The 15,938-nt window shown below is 46.8% G+C and overlaps 1 protein-coding gene across 1 annotated transcript in view; it reads left to right on the top strand.

The window, feature by feature from the left end:
• The window catches only part of PCDH15 (protocadherin related 15), a 2,056,285-nt gene that overhangs the window by 1,722,805 nt on the left and 317,542 nt on the right, over positions 1-15,938 (top strand). The window lies entirely within an intron of this gene.

Below are 15,938 nucleotides of genomic sequence, written 5' to 3' on the forward strand. Positions count from 1 at the left end.
AAGCTGACGCCTTATCTCGTTCATTCTCCACAGAAGATACTGAGGAATCAGAACAACATATCATTGATCCAGCCCGTATCATCCTGTCCGCTACCTTCACTGTGCCACCTGGGAAAATGGTGGTACCTAAGCGGCTACGCAATAAAGTTTTGGCTTGGGGTCATGATTCCAGACTGGCAGGACACCCGGGATGACTGCGAACACAGGCGTTGTTACAACAGTATTATTGGTGGCCGGAGATGCATAAGGATATACGGGCTTATGTGGACTCTTGTCCAGTCTGCGCTCAACATAAAGTTCTCACCGGGAAACCTTGGGGCCTATTGCAACCATTGCCCATTCCTACCAGGCCTTGGACGCATATCTCCACAGATTTTATAGTAGAGCTTCCCTCTTCCGATGGCAATACTGTGATATGGGTGGTGGTGGATCGCTTTTCTAAAATGGCACATTTTATTCCGCTCCCCTCCCTCCCGTCTGCCCCACGACTAGCTCAATTATTCATGCTACACATCTTCCGTCTCCATGGACTACCTCAACACATCACCTCGGACCGGGGACCGCAGTTCACGGCCCGCTATTGGCTTAACCTCTGCAAAAAGTTCCAGATTTCCTTGGATTTCACTACGGCTTTTCATCCGCAGGCAAATGGTCAGGCTGAACGCACTAACCGTACGCTCAAACAGTTCCTACGGTTGTATGTTAACTCTCGTCAAGATGACTGGGCATCTCTTCTCTCCTGGGCGGAATTTTCACATAATTCGCATGCTGGAACCTCTACGGGAGCATCTCCCTTTCAGATTGTCTTTGGTCGCCAGCCCCGTCCACCTTTGCCTGTACCGTTGCCTGTGCCTTCGCCAGCTGCTCAGTTGACTGCTACCCAACTGAAACAACTTTGGGCTCATATTCAACAGATGTTACAGAAAGCAGCCCGCTCCGCGAAGAAATTCACTGATCCACATCGACGCCAGGCTCCGCAGTTCCATTCCGGGGAGAGGGTGTGGCTCAGCACCCGGCATATCCATCTGAGAGTCCCCTCTATGAGACTGGCTCCTCGATATATTGGTCCGTTTCCGGTGCTGAGACAACTAGGTCCGGTAACCTATCAACTTCGGTTACCGGCTTCATTGCGTATTCACAATTTTTTCCATGTGTCTCTTCTTAAGCCAGTGATCCTCAGGTGGCCTAGTTGGAAACCGCCAGAACCAACGCATCATCAGGCTGTGGATGAGACGATCTATCAAGTGCAAGACGTATTAGATGTCCGGAAACGGGCCACAATTTGGGAGTATCTCCTGGCCTGGGAGGGATTTGGTCCGGAGGAGAACTCGTGGGAACCGGCAAAGAATATATTGGACAAATCATTGCTCAAAGACTTTCATTCCAAACACCCTGGTAAACCCAAGCCTTCTAGGGGGAGGCCTAAAGGAGGGGGTACTGTTAAGGGCCGCGGCAGACCGGGACCGGGTGTCATGGCCGCCGGCCGCGGTCGGCCGCGACGTAGGCAGCACCAGGGGCAGTAAGCTTCACTCACCCGGTTCGCCGGGGTTAGTTGCGGGGTCTGCCGGGGAAAGCTGCCCTTCCTGCTCCTCCCTTGACTGCCGCCCTCACCGAGCTGGCAGTGAGGATCCGCGGCCATCTGACTCCTCCCCCTGTGCCTCATAGGGCCGCACGCTCGCGGCTGCAGGATATTCTTAAAGGGCCATGACAGGAAGTGTCATGGCTCCCCCTGATGCTCCTCCTCCTACTTCCTGTATTTAAGGCAAGGGCTGAGCAGTCAGTCCTTGCCTTGGTATTAAGGTTCCTGCCTTGAGTGTGTTCCTGGCTCCTGTTTCTTCGTCCCGTCTTCTCTCCTGCTCCGTGGACTGATTCTTGGCTGCTGACTTGGACTGGTGTTCGTGGTTTCTCCTGGTTATCCCTGGTTTGGTTCTGGATTCTTCTTTGGCTTGACCCCGGTACGGATTTGGACCCTTCTCCTGTCTCGACCCTGGCACGGCTTCGGACCCTTCTCCTGCTTTAACCCTGGACTGGATTCGGACCCCGCTGGTATTTTGAACTTTGGACCAGACTTGGACTTCTCTTTAATTCCATCCTCAAGACTGTTCCGACCTGCTGGAGGCGCCAGCCGTCTGGAACCCACGACCTGCAGGAGGCGCCTGCATCCAGACCTCTTACAGTCTTCAGAGGAATCGCCTAAGTCCCAGCGGCCGGACCCCTACGGGCTTCTCCTGGGGGGGGTCACGTGCTTCCAGGGTGAAGTCTTCTAGCAAGAATCTTCGGTTCGCAAGGCCTCGCCCTTCGACGGTAGCTATTACCGCGAAACAAGGGTCCACTTTCATAACATATTTAGGTTTACCGTTAAGTATTCGATTAGTGGGGAGATGTTTAGGTCAAGTAGGCTGGGGGGGGGGCAATAAATAAGGCATATTTGTATATATTCGGTATCAAACATTGCAATTTCATGGTTTCTAGGGGGTGTTGTAGCTACAAGTTTACACTTAATTTTTGTTTCAATAATTAGTACTTGGCTACCTCCTTGTTTATTTGTTCTGGGAATTGAAAATACAGCATAATTTCTGAGTGCTATTTGTTTTTTTTAGGATAATGTCAGATTTTTTTAACCATGATTTGGTGATAGCGATAAAACTTGGTTTATTGTCATACAGTAGATCAGTCACTATTAGGAATTTCTTAGTTATTGATTGAGCATTAACTAGTAGGAATGTTAATGTTAATAGTTTATTCAGATTTAAAATGTTTGGATTTTTAGTCTTTTTAACTTGAATGAGGTTACTTAAGTTTGTGTTCCTTTGATCTATTGTTTTGTATTTGTCTTTTGGTTTTCTTAAGTATTTGTTGCTGTACTTACCTTTGTTTAGGCAGATTTTGATTGTTGAATTGTCAGGCCGCCCTCTTCTCTTACTGTTTCCATCATGTCCAGATTTGGTGTGTGTTTCGATATTCCTTGCTCTTCAGATGTACTCCCCGGCATACTAAGGGGCGTTCAATGTAAATGTAGGCCAGCCATTGAGTCTAACTTGTTTTTTAGTTGGTATTGCTAATAAGGTCTATCCTGCTGACTTAAGTGTTCATGATGGTTTGTCCAGTTTTAAGGCCGAACTAATTCACTTTCAAATTTCAAGTTTTAGCACATGATGATTCATTGTTACAATTTTAAATTGTATCCTCCATCTTATGAGCAACCAATGGAAGGAATAAAAGGCTGGAGTGCTATGGTCACATATTCAAGTGCCTGTGAATAACCTTGCTGCTGCATTCTGCACTACCTGTAAACAGTGTAACATATATGCTGGGGCACCAATATATAAGGCATTGCAATAGCCCAGTTTAGCAATGACTAATGGAAAACTATATTGCAAAAATCATTTGCTGTTAGAAGAGAATTCAAACCATGTAATGCTTTTAGTTTAATGAAGGCACTAGTTGCCACTAGTCTGATGTTCTCATTCATTGATAAATCAGATTCCAGATTTCTCCAAGTCTCTTACTACTGAGGAGATCTTAATATTGAAGTTGCTAAATTGAAATCATTTTTGTTTATCTTCAGATGGAAATTTACTTAATATAATAATATGTTTTTTCAACATTAAGTGCAAATTTGTTTTAGCATCCAATCGTCAATTGTGCTTAGGCACTGTCCTACTTGGGCAAAAGCTTCCGAAATAGATGACAAACTAGAACATAAAACTGAATGTCACCTGCATACACTCTGGTAGCCCACCCCTAAATTTGCTAGTATGCTACAAACAAGACATTGACAATAATGTTATGGCTAAAATTGCACATTAACTCCACCAAACTAATACCAGAAACAAACCAACATACAATGAATCAGACTCCATTCCTCAAACATACCATTCATACCATACAACATTTATTTATTTATTTATTTATTTAAGGTTTTTATATACCGGCATTCATGAAACGATCACATCATGCTGGTTTACATATAAACTAAATACATCAAAAACAGAAATAGCGTGTCGAAGAAAACAGTTACAATTAACAAGGGCTATTGAACTGGGAGCAGAGGAAATAAAGTTAGTTTAGTAGAGACTAAATTATATACAAGGAGATGAAGTTCAGCTTCTGTGTTGGATATGTTGATGGCGAGGTGCATTAATTTAAGTCCGGGAAAGCTTGCATAAACAGCCAAGTCTTGAGTCTTTTTCTAAAGGTTAGGAGGCAGGGCTCCTGTCTGAGATCGGGAGGGATGGAGTTCCATAACGGTGGGCCAGCTGTGGAGAGGGCTCGATCTCTTAAGGTAATGTGTCTAGTGCTTTTAGTAGGGTGTACATGGAGGGATCCTCTGTATGCGTCTCTGGTAGGTCTTGTGGAGTTGTGTAAGCTGAGAGGAAATTGTAGGTCAATTGTGGTGTGATGATGGATGATTTTGTGTATAAAGGAGATGGATTTGTAGGTGATTCTGAAGTGAATTGGTAACCAATGAAGGTCTTTTAGAATTGGGGAAATATGGTCTCTTTTCCTGGTGTTTGTTAGTAAACAGGCTGCTGCGTTTTGTACCATTTGGAGCGGTTTGGTGTAGGAGGAAGGGAGACCAAGTAAGATAGCGTTGTAGTAATCTAACTTTGAGAAAATACTTGCTTGGAGGATTGTTCTGAAATCTTGGGCGTGGAAGAGAGGTCTTATCCTTTTTAAAACTTTTTAAAACAGCAACTTACACCCTTAAAAAAGGAAATACAGAAAAGGAGAAAAGACACAGCTTAACCATTGCTCAAATGCTGCCGCTCTCCCAGAAAAATGGCATCTAATGCTCAGTTTCAGAAGGAATCTCAATGCAAAGATAAAGTTCTTCAAGAAATAAAAACTGTAAAGCACTTCAATGAATCACTCATAGGAGCATCAGTGAAGGATCAACTGCACCAAACGGAGCTGCTTCAACTCACTTTCCACTATTTAAATCAAGCCAACGTGCTTGCTGAACATAAGGTAGGGGTCTGAATTCGTTTGCAGCATATTGGTAATCCACAAGTATAGGGCCATATTCATTGTATTCGTGGGGAAGAGAAACGTATTGTGATTCCCCACGAATACAACAAATCTTCACCGAATGATTTGGCCATCTAAAGGAGCAAATTTAAACAAAGCCCCCACCCTCCTGAACCCCCAAGATTTACCAAAACTCCCTAGTGGTCCAGCGGGGGTCCGGGAGCCATCTCCTGCACTCACACCATAGGCTGCTGGTATTCAAAATGGTGCCGATAGCCTTTGACCTTACTATGCCACAGGGGCTACTGGTGCCATTTGTCGGCCCCTGTCACATGGCAAGAGCAATGGATGGCCGGATCCATCTTGTGCTCCTACCATGTGACAGGGGCTGACCAATGGCTCCCGCCGGACCACCAGGGAGTTTTGGTAGGTCTTTGGGGGGGGGTCAGGAGGGTGGGGGTAGTAGTTAATTAAATTTTACCCAGGAAACAAATAAGAATGAACGCATGAACGTATTGGGGGCCCCCCTTGCCGAATGCAACGTATCTGCCCCTGATGAATACGAATACCGAATGCAACATACGCGGTCCCTCTGCACATCCCTAACATATGGCTCACTTCTTTTTTCTTATCGCAGTTGCCTTCACTGTACCAATATCAATGAGGAAATAATTTGAATCCCAAAGCAGGCGGAAGTGACACAAGCAAATTTGTTCAACACTTTCTCTGCTGTTTCAGTCGAACCAACACATTTATCACAGATCACTGTATATTTCTTATTAATCCCAACAGGTTTCACCACAATAGCTTCTTCAGGGGAATTAATACTGATATAGTGTATGGTATGAATGGTATGTATGAGGTATGGAGTGTGATTGGTTGTATGATGGTTTGTATGTGGTGTTAGTTTAGTGGAGTTAATGTGCAATTTTAGCCATAAATTTGAAATTTTTTTTGATAAACACTATGGGCTAGATTTTAAAAGCCCTGTGCGCGTAAATCCTGCCGGATTTACATGCAAAGGGCACTCGCGCGCCGGCGCACCTATTTTGCATAGGCCACTGGCATGCGCAAAGCCCCGGGATGTGCGTAAGTCCCGGGGCTTCTTAAAAGGGGCGGGAGGGGGCGTGTCCAGGGGGCGTGCCCGGGGTTAGGGGCAGTCCGGGATGGGTCTGGGGGCGTGGCGACGGTTTGGGGGCGGGCCGGGAGGGCGGTCCCGAGTCCCCCGGCACTGCTGCCTGTGCCGGGGGATGCCGAGGCGGCAGGTAGGGGGGATTTAGGTAGGGCTGGGGGGTGGGTTAGATAGGGGAAAGGAGGGGAAGGTAGGGAGATGTGGAGGGAATGGAGGCAGGCTGCGCGGCTCGGCGCACGCAGGCTGCCGATTTTGCGCAGCCTTGCGCACGCCGACCCCAGATTTTATAAGATATGCGCGGCTATGTGCGTATCTTATAAAATCCGGCATACTTATTTAAGATCTACCTCTATAGGGCAGATCTTAAAACCTGTGCGCAGGTGTAGATTTGTTCGCGCAACCTGGCGCAAACAAATCTACACCCGATTTTATAACATGCTCGCGCAGCCGGGCGCATGTTATAAAATTCAGGGTCAGCGCGCAGGGGGGTGCACAATTGTGCAACTTGCACACGCTGAGCCGCGCAGCCTTCCTTCGTTCCCTCCGCCTCCTCCCACTTTCCCCTCCCTTCCCTTACCTAACCCACCTCCCAGCCCTACCTAACCCCGTTACCTTTGTTGGAGAAGTTGCGGCAGCCGATGGCTGGCCCACAATCCCAAGCACAGTGGCAAATGGCCGATGTACCTGGAGGCTCCGGCCACGCCCCTACCCCGCCCCAGACCGCCATTGCCCCACCCCTTTTTGCAAGCCCTGGGATATACGTGCGTCCCGGGGCTTGCGCTCGCAGCCAAGCCTATGCAAGATAGGCTCGGCGCATGCAGGAGCAGGTTTTCGGGGCTACGCGCGTATGTTACACGCGTAACACTTTGAAAATCTGCCCCTATATATGTTGAATTAGAAATTAAATATTAAGTTATTTTGTGAAAATATTTGATGCATTTTTGCACCATATCATTCCCTTTTTTGAGATTTATTTTCTATATATATATAGGGCCGGATTTTAAAAAGGTTACAAGCGCCAGTTTAATTTTTTTTTTTAAATCATTGTACATCACCTTGGTTATCCACAAAAAAAGGCAAGACATCAAACATAATAAACTAAATTAAAACTAAGCTAATCTAAAATTGTATCAACATTTTTAGAAATGGGATAGTAATTAAATAAATATTTATGCCATATCTGGCCAAAGCCAGATGTAGTTTTCATTTTCAAAGGTCTATAAATTATTTCATACAAAGTATCATTATTTTCTTGAGTGACAAAATCAATAGTTCCCATGCTTCATCTTGTAGAAAATTACAGATTACTATAAAGTGATGCAAAAAATGTAGGTGAGCAGACCAGATGAATCATATGATCTTTTCCTGTCAATATGTACTATGTTTCTATGTTAAGATAGGCACTCATGTTCAATTAGCTTAGTCCCAGCTCAACCAAATGACAACATGCAAATTGACAATGGAAAAACTCAGGTCAAAACTTTACGAAACATCACAACAAATATTTTAAAACTCATATATGTGAGTACCAGTTATGACAAAATAGGGTACACTAGAATAAAGTGTCCCACAGTAGACACCTGGAACATGGCATGGTCATATCTACTTGCAGTCGAGGTTTCCTCAGGCAGTTCCACTTTGCTGGGCTTGCAAGCAGGAGAGCTAATCGACATGTCTTTTACATCACGGTGGATGAAGCTCCTAGGGTCAAACACAACAATAACATCAACAAAACTTATCAGTGTATTTTTCCCCTTTTCCCACTTTCCACTAGGGAAAAGTTGCATCATCCCTATGGCAGATAATATAACCTATCTGCTTGGACACCCTTGGCAACACTCAATGTCCTGCACCTATTCCCTCAGCCAATTTACCAGTGTGCAAAAAAAAAAAAAAAATATTCAAGTCCACATAACTCCTAGCAAAAAACACACAAAGCCTCCCTGCTTAAGCACCTTTGGAGCTTCTTGGGGCCATAGTAAAACTTTGTTTTCGGCCCACCGCTGGAAATTTCGTATTTCCTGCGGTTCAGGCCTTTTAAATTTGGGGGGACCCGAATTTTGGATTACTGCGCACTTTCCTTTCATGCATAAGATGTAGAGCAGAATGGGTGTTAGTCTTCAAGCACTTCCCTCAAGTTCACCCTCTCCACAAGCTCTCATTCTGCATAGCTGAGCCTACAAGAGAAATGTTGTTACAGAGTGTTGCAAATGACTGGGATAGCTTTCATATTACTCTGTGTCTTTGAAGGAAGTTAACATGTCAATACCATAGCATAAGCTAATCTGGGTGTGTGTGCGTGGCCCAATGATTTTATAATATGCACGCGCCAGCGCGTATATGTTATAAAATCGGCATATCCATGTATGTGTGCCGGGAAGCATGCATACATGGACGTGTGCACGTAGGTGTAAAAATCTACCCCAAAGGGAATAACCACTGCTTATGACTGGTTTTAGTAGCATGGGATATATTTAATGCTTGACCACTTGCGTGTGGTCAAGTAAAAATTGTAGACTTACTGCATCAACAAATATTGCAACACACAGAGGCAGATTTTATAAATTTGCGCGAGCGCGTACTTTTGTTCGCGCACCAGGCGTGACAAAAGTACGCTGGATTTTATAAGATACGCACGTAGCCGCACGTATCTTATAAAATCCGGAGTCGGCGCGCGCAAGGGGGTGCACATTTGTGCAACCTGCGCGTGCCGAGCCCGGCGCGCGCTGCCTGTTCCCTCCGAGGCCGCTCCGAAATCAGAGCGGCCTCGGAGGTAACTTTCTTTCAACCCCCCCGCACCTTCCCCTCCCTTCCCCTACCTAGCCCACCCCCCCCGACCCTATCTAAACTCCCCCCTACCTTTTGTTGCCAGATTTACGCCTGCTGAAAGCAGACGTAAATCTGCGCGTGCCACCGTGCTGCTTGCGCGCCATCACCCGACCCGGGGGCTGGTCCGGAGGCCTCGACCACGCCCCCAGACCGGCACCATGCCCCCGGTCCCGCCCCAAACCTCCCCTGACCCCAGACACACCCCCTCCCCCGTCCCTTTTACGAAGCCCCGGGACTTACACGCGTCCCGTGGCTGTGCGCGCGCCGGTGGCCTATGCAATATAGGCGCGCCAGCACGCGAGGGCCCTGCTCGCGTAAATATGGCTGGATTTACGCGTGTAGGGCATTTAAAATCCAGCCCACAGTGCATTATCATATAACCACAGCTGTGATAAAGAGAGAGAAAGAGTGAGAGAACGCTTTCAGGGGGGTGAATAGGACTCTATATATAAGTAGCACTGTAGATGTGCACATTCAACTTAGAGTGGTTTTGGGGAGGGATAGTGTTACATACACAGTCAGAGAAATTAACTGCAAATTTGATATCAGTGAAGAATTTCTATCATTTGAATCAATGAAAGGTACAACAAGGGGAGTTGATTTGTACAATGCAGTCTCAAAAGATGTAGTTATTTTGGACCTTAAATCCCACATTGCCACGCGTTACTCTACTGCACGGCTTCCCAAACCTGTCCTGGGGTCCCCACAGCCAGTCAGGTTTTCAGTATATCCACAATGAATATGCATGAGATACATTTGCATACCATGGAGACTCAGTATATTCAAATGTATCTCATGCATATTCATTGTGGATATCCTGAAAACACGATTGGCTGTGGGGTCCCCAGGACAGGTTTGGGAAGCCCTGCTATACTGCATTCTGAGCCAGCAGATCCTCATTTCCTTTAACTCCTACAAAACTCCTCCCCCTTGCATACTAAATATTAATTTTGCATATTAAGGTGCATTGTGCAATTCATCACACATGTTAGAGCCATTTAATGCATGTTTGGGCTCTAAACAATTGTAATAAATGACACGGTAAGTTAACTGGCTAACACCAATATTCATTGTTTTCCATATGACTTAGCTGGTTAAGTCTGGTCAGGCCAAAGAGCTGTCCTAAAGTTAGACAGCTATAGTTAGCTGGCTAACTTTCTACCTAGCTGCAATTAAGTAGAGAGAATGCATCGAGCAATTTAGAGAGGACATGGTACCAATCTACTGTTTTTTCATCTTTCATCACTCCAAATCACATTAAATCTTCACTGTGGGGTAGATTTTCAGACGAGCGCGAACAGCCTACTTTTGTTTGCGCTCCAGGCGCAAACAAAAGTACGCTGGATTTTAGTAGATACGCACGTAGTCGCGCGTATCGGCTAAAATCCTGGATCGGCGCGCGCAAGGCTATCGATTTCGTATAGCCTGCGCGCGCCGAGCCGCGCTGCCTACCCCCGTTCCCTCCTAGGCCGCTCCGAAATCGGAGCGGCCTAGAAGGGAACTTTCCTTTGCCCTCCCCTCACCTTCCCCTCCCTTCCCCTACCTAACCCACCCGCCCGGCCCTGTCTAAACCCCCATCCTACCTTTGTTGGGGGATTTACGCCTCCCTCCGGGAGGCGTAAATCCCCGCGCACCAGCGGGCCTCCTGCGCGCCGGGCCGCGACCTGGGGGCGGGTACGGAGGGTGCGGCCACGCCCCCGGGCCGTAGCCACGCCCCCGTACCCGCCCCCAAAACGCTGCCGACACGCCCCCGCAACGCCGCGCGCTCCGGCCCCGCCCCCCGACACGCCTCCCGACACGCCCACTCCGAAAACCCCGGGACTTACGCGAGTCCCGGGGTTCTGCGCGCGCCGGTGAGCCTATGTAAAATAGGCTCACCGGCGCGCAGGGCCCTGCTCGCGTAAATCCGCCCGGTTTTGGGCGGATTTACGCGAGCAGGGCTCTGAAAATCCGCCCCTATGGTTACTGTGCTGTTCATACATATTAGGGATGTGAATCGTGTCCTCGATCGTCTTAACGATCGATTTCGGCTGGGAGGGGGAGGGAATCGTATTGTTGCCGTTTGGGGGGGTAAAATATCGTGAAAAATCGTGAAAAATCGTTAAAAAATCGAAAAATCGAAAAATCGAAAAACCGGCACATTAAAACCCCCTAAAACCCACCCCCGACCCTTTAAATTAAATCCCCCACCCCCAAATAACTTAAATAACCTGCGGGTCCAGCGGCGGTCCGGAACGGCAACGGTCCGGAACGGGCTCCTGCTCCTGCATCTTGTCGTCTTCGGCCGGCGCCATTTTCCAAAATGGCGCCGAAAAATGGCGGCGGCCATAGACGAAAAAGATTGGACGGCAGGAGGTCCTTCCGGACCCCCGCTGGACTTTTGGCAAGTCTCGTGGGGGTCAGGAGGCCCCCCACAAGCTGGCCAAAAGTTCCTGGAGGTCCAGTGGGGGTCAGGGAGCGATTTCCCGCCGCGAATCGTTTTCGTACGGAAAATGGCGCCGGCAGGAGATCGACTGCAGGAGGTCGTTCAGCGAGGCGCCGGAACCCTCGCTGAACGACCTCCTGCAGTCGATCTCCTGCCGGCGCCATTTTCCGTACGAAAACGATTCGCGGCGGGAAATCGCTCCCTGACCCCCGCTGGACCTCCAGGAACTTTTGGCCAGCTTGTGGGGGGCCTCCTGACCCCCACGAGACTTGCCAAAAGTCCAGCGGGGGTCCGGAAGGACCTCCTGCCGTCCAATCTTTTTCGTCTATGGCCGCCGCCATTTTTCGGCGCCATTTTGGAAAATGGCGCCGGCCGAAGACGACAAGATGCAGGAGCAGGAGCCCGTTCCGGACCGCTGCCGTTCCGGACCGCCGCTGGACCCGCAGGTTATTTAAGTTATTTGGGGGGGGGTTCGGGAGGGTGGGGGATTTAATTTAAAGGGTCGGGGGTGGGTTTTAGGGGGTTTTAGTGTGCCGGCTCACGATTCTAACGATTTATAACGATAAATCGTTAGAATCTGTATTGTATTGTGTTCCATAACGGTTTAAGACGATATTAAAATTATCGGACGATAATTTTAATCGTCCTAAAACGATTCACATCCCTAATACATATGACTGTGCATGCAAAACTACCCTCCCCCAAAAAAAAAATCCAATTCACCCCGAGTTGCTAGTGCGCCCCCTCTTACAGTGGTATAAATAATTAACTTTCTTGTGACCTTCTACAGAGGTTCTCTTTCTCTCTCGCTCTCTCTCTCCAGCATGCCAAATGCCTGCCCAGTCAGTAATGCAGCATACAATGGACTTCTCAGCTTGCAATATGAAAATAACATGGGGTGAGATGAATATAATGCATGTTAGAACATAAGAACATGCCATACTGGGTCAGACCAAGGGTCCATCAAGCCCAGCATCCTGTTGCCAAAAGTGGCCAATCCAGGCCATAAGAACCCGGCAAGTACCCAAAAACTAAGTCTATTTCATGTTACCGTTGCTTGTAATAGCAGTGGCTATTTTCTAAGTCAACTTAATTAATAGCAGGTAATGCACTTCTCCAAGAACTTATCCAGTCCTTTTTTAAACACAGCTATACTAACTGAACTAACCATGTCCTCTGGCAACAAATTCCAGAGTTTAATTGTGCACTGAGTGAAGAAGAACTTTCTCTGATTAGTTTTAAATGTGCCACATGCTAACTTCATGGAGTGCCCCCTAGTCTTTCTATTATCTGAAAGACTAAATAACCAATTCACATCTACCCATTCTAGACCTCAAATGATTTTAAACACCTCTATCATATCCCCGTCAGCTGTCTCTTCTCCAAGCTGAAAAGTCCTAACCTCTTTAGTTGCGGTAAAATATCCATGTCGTACCAGGAAAATTATCCTAACCATGTTGATTTCTTATCACAGGTGCTATGTTTGCTATATATACAGCAAAATGATGAATCTAGGCCTTAATTAGATAAGTTTATCTAGCTAATAGAGTTATTTATTAAAATGTTGATGTTGTGTTATCGCATGCGTTAGAGCGTTTTTACACGCGATAACGCCTTACCGCATGTGACAACTACAGCATTGTGGCAGTAAAATTTAAATTAGGGAAAGGGGAGGGGTTAGGGCAGGGTTTGGGTGGGGTATGTGGAAATGATTTTTCTGGTACCACTGCAGGCGATAATGTTTTAGACATTATTGCCGGCAGTAGTGCCGGAAATAACACTACCTTTTACAGTGGCTCTATGGGGGCAATAGTGTGCGCTGTGGCCAGGTGCACACCATTGCTCCCCACTCCTTTTACCTTTGTGGTTCATTATTCCACTGTAAACATCGCAGAATGATGAATCCCCCTATAACTTTGCTAGCCAGTCTGTGTCTGAATATGGAAGTCTATATTTTTATAACCTAGTCAATTGACTAGATTTCTTAGTGATAATTCTGTGCAAGATAATTCTCTTTCAACACCCCTGCCTGTTGCATCAAAGTGTATACTCCCGATAGCTTGCTGCTTATTCTAAATCAATTATAAGCCACTAGAGCATGCTGACTTTTTCCTTTTTCTTTTTTGATTAGATTGTGGTATTGAATCCTCTTTTATCTGAGGACTGGGAGACAAATTGAACCTTTTTTATTATTTCCTGAATTCTTATTATAGTGTGAATTTCTAGTTTACTTGTTAAAGATTGTCTTGTATTGTAGCTTGAAATTTATAACTACAAAAAAAAAAAGGAAATGTTCATATATCCTATTTAATGTCTAATAAATGCATATCTTTATTAACAAACACGTTTTAGGTGAAGTCTTTTTTTATTGGACTACCTGAATAGATCTCTGACTAAGTTTTAAAAGTTATAGGCCTTTCTTCAGTTTGCTCTTTTACCAAGAAATGCAACCCTCTTATTCTACTGACCCTGACATTCAAATACCTCAAAGGTATAAATAATGCATAAGAAGCAAAATCTTTTTGGTAGAAAAGAAGTTCCAAAACAAAAGGTCATGCTATGAGGCTCAAAGGGGGAAGGCTCTGGAGTAACATTAGAAAGGATTTCTTCACAGAAAGGGTGATGGATGCATGGAACAACTCCCGTTGGACGTGGTGAAGGCAAAAACAGTAACAAAATTCAAGAAAGCACAGGATAAGCAGAAAGGATCCTTCGCTGCAAAGAAGTGAAGAGAAAACCAGAGATTAGCAGGGGTCTATAGCATTGTGACAGGAAGTACATTGCACAAAATAGAGGGGCCTCACAGTCCTCTTGTGCTGCCAGGTTTTATGGAGGGGGGATTCAGTAATGGAAAATGCAATATTGTCCATAATTCATGGGATTGTTTTATTCCTTATCTATTAGAATATGAAAGCTGTATACTTATTTCCAAATAAACCTAAAATGTTTCATATCGTAAGGTCTCATTTCCTCTCGAATATATTAGTATTTTTTTCCTCTTTCTCTGAGTGTAGTGTAAAAGGATAAAACAGGGGAACTTGAGGACATGTTTAAACTGCAGCAGTATTCAGTATAATGGAATCATAACTTATATCTAATGGTTAAATAAGGTGAAATTAGCTATGCAGATTATGCTGTATTTTGTAAACATTAAAAACACAGTCATACATACAGGGATATTAATTTTTAATCCAGCACATAGGTACACATGTGCAAGCATTCACTGCCCGCGTCCAAGGATGCAGCCATTTTATAACATGCACACATATATGTGTGCATGTTATAAAACAGCCTGACCTTGTGCAATTTTCAGTGGACTCACACATAATGGGGCGGATTTTAAAAGGAGCGCGAATAGCCTACTTTTGTTTGCGCTCCAGGTGCAAACAAAAGTAGGCTGGATTTTAGTAGATACGCGCGGAGCCGCGCGTATCTGCTAAAAACCTGGATCGGCGCGCGCAAGGCTATGGATTTTGTATAGCCGGCGTGCGCCGAGCCGAGCAACCTACCCCCGTTCCCTCCAAGGCCGCTCCGAAATCGGAGCAGCCTCGGAGGGAACTTTCCTTTGCCCTCCCCTCACCTTCCCCTCCCTTCCCCTACCTAACCCACCCGCCCGGCCCTGTCTAAACCCCCCCCTTACCTTTGTCGGGGGATTTACGCCTCCCTCCAGGAGGCGTAAATCCCCGCGCGCCAGTGGGCCTCTTGCGCGCCAGGCCGCAACCTGGGGGCGGGTACGGAGGGCACGGCCACGCCCCCGGACCGCCCTGGGCTGTAGCCACGCCCCCGTACCCGCCCCCAAAACGCTGCCGACACGCCCCCGAAACGCTGCGACGACCGGGCCCGCCCCCGACACGCCCCCCTCGGAGAACCCCGGGACTTACGCGAGTCCCGGGGCTCTGCGCGCGCCGGTAGGCCTATGTAAAATAGGCTTCCCAGCGCGCAGGGCCCTGCTCGCTTAAATCCGCCCGGTTCTGGGCGGATTTAGGCGAGCAGGGCTCTTAAAATCCGCCCCAATGCATGCAAATGCCACTTCTACCACGTAAGTGGGGGATTTTAAAAGATTCATGCACAGACGCTATTACCAGTTTTCCCAGTTTGTTCCCAGTTTGCCAGGTAAGGGATAGGACTTCCAAATCACCCTAGTTTAATAGCTTCACTTCTCCCTTGTTAGCCCTGACCTTTAAAATCCTGCTGATCTGCCTATTAGGGATGTGAATCGTTTTTTGACGATTTAAAATATCGTCCGATATATTTTAAATCGTCAAGAATCGTTAGAAGCACGATACAATAGGAATTCCCCCGATTTATCGTCAAAAATCGTAAATCGGGGGAAGGGGGAGGGGAAGGGGGAGGGCGGAAAAACCGGCACACTAAAACAACCCTAAAACCCACCCCGACCCTTTAAAATAAATCCCCCACCCTCCCGAACCCCCCCAAAATGCCTTAAATTACCTGGGGTCCAGAGCGGGGGTCCCGATGTGATCTTTTACTCTCGGGCCTGCGATGCGTTGTAGAAATGGCGCCGGCGCTACCTTTGCCCTGTCATATGACACGATTCGACTGCAGGAGGTCATTCCGGAC

Source organism: Rhinatrema bivittatum, chromosome 7 (genome assembly GCF_901001135.1).
Source record: "Rhinatrema bivittatum chromosome 7, aRhiBiv1.1, whole genome shotgun sequence".
Lineage (NCBI taxonomy): Eukaryota > Metazoa > Chordata > Amphibia > Gymnophiona > Rhinatrematidae > Rhinatrema > Rhinatrema bivittatum.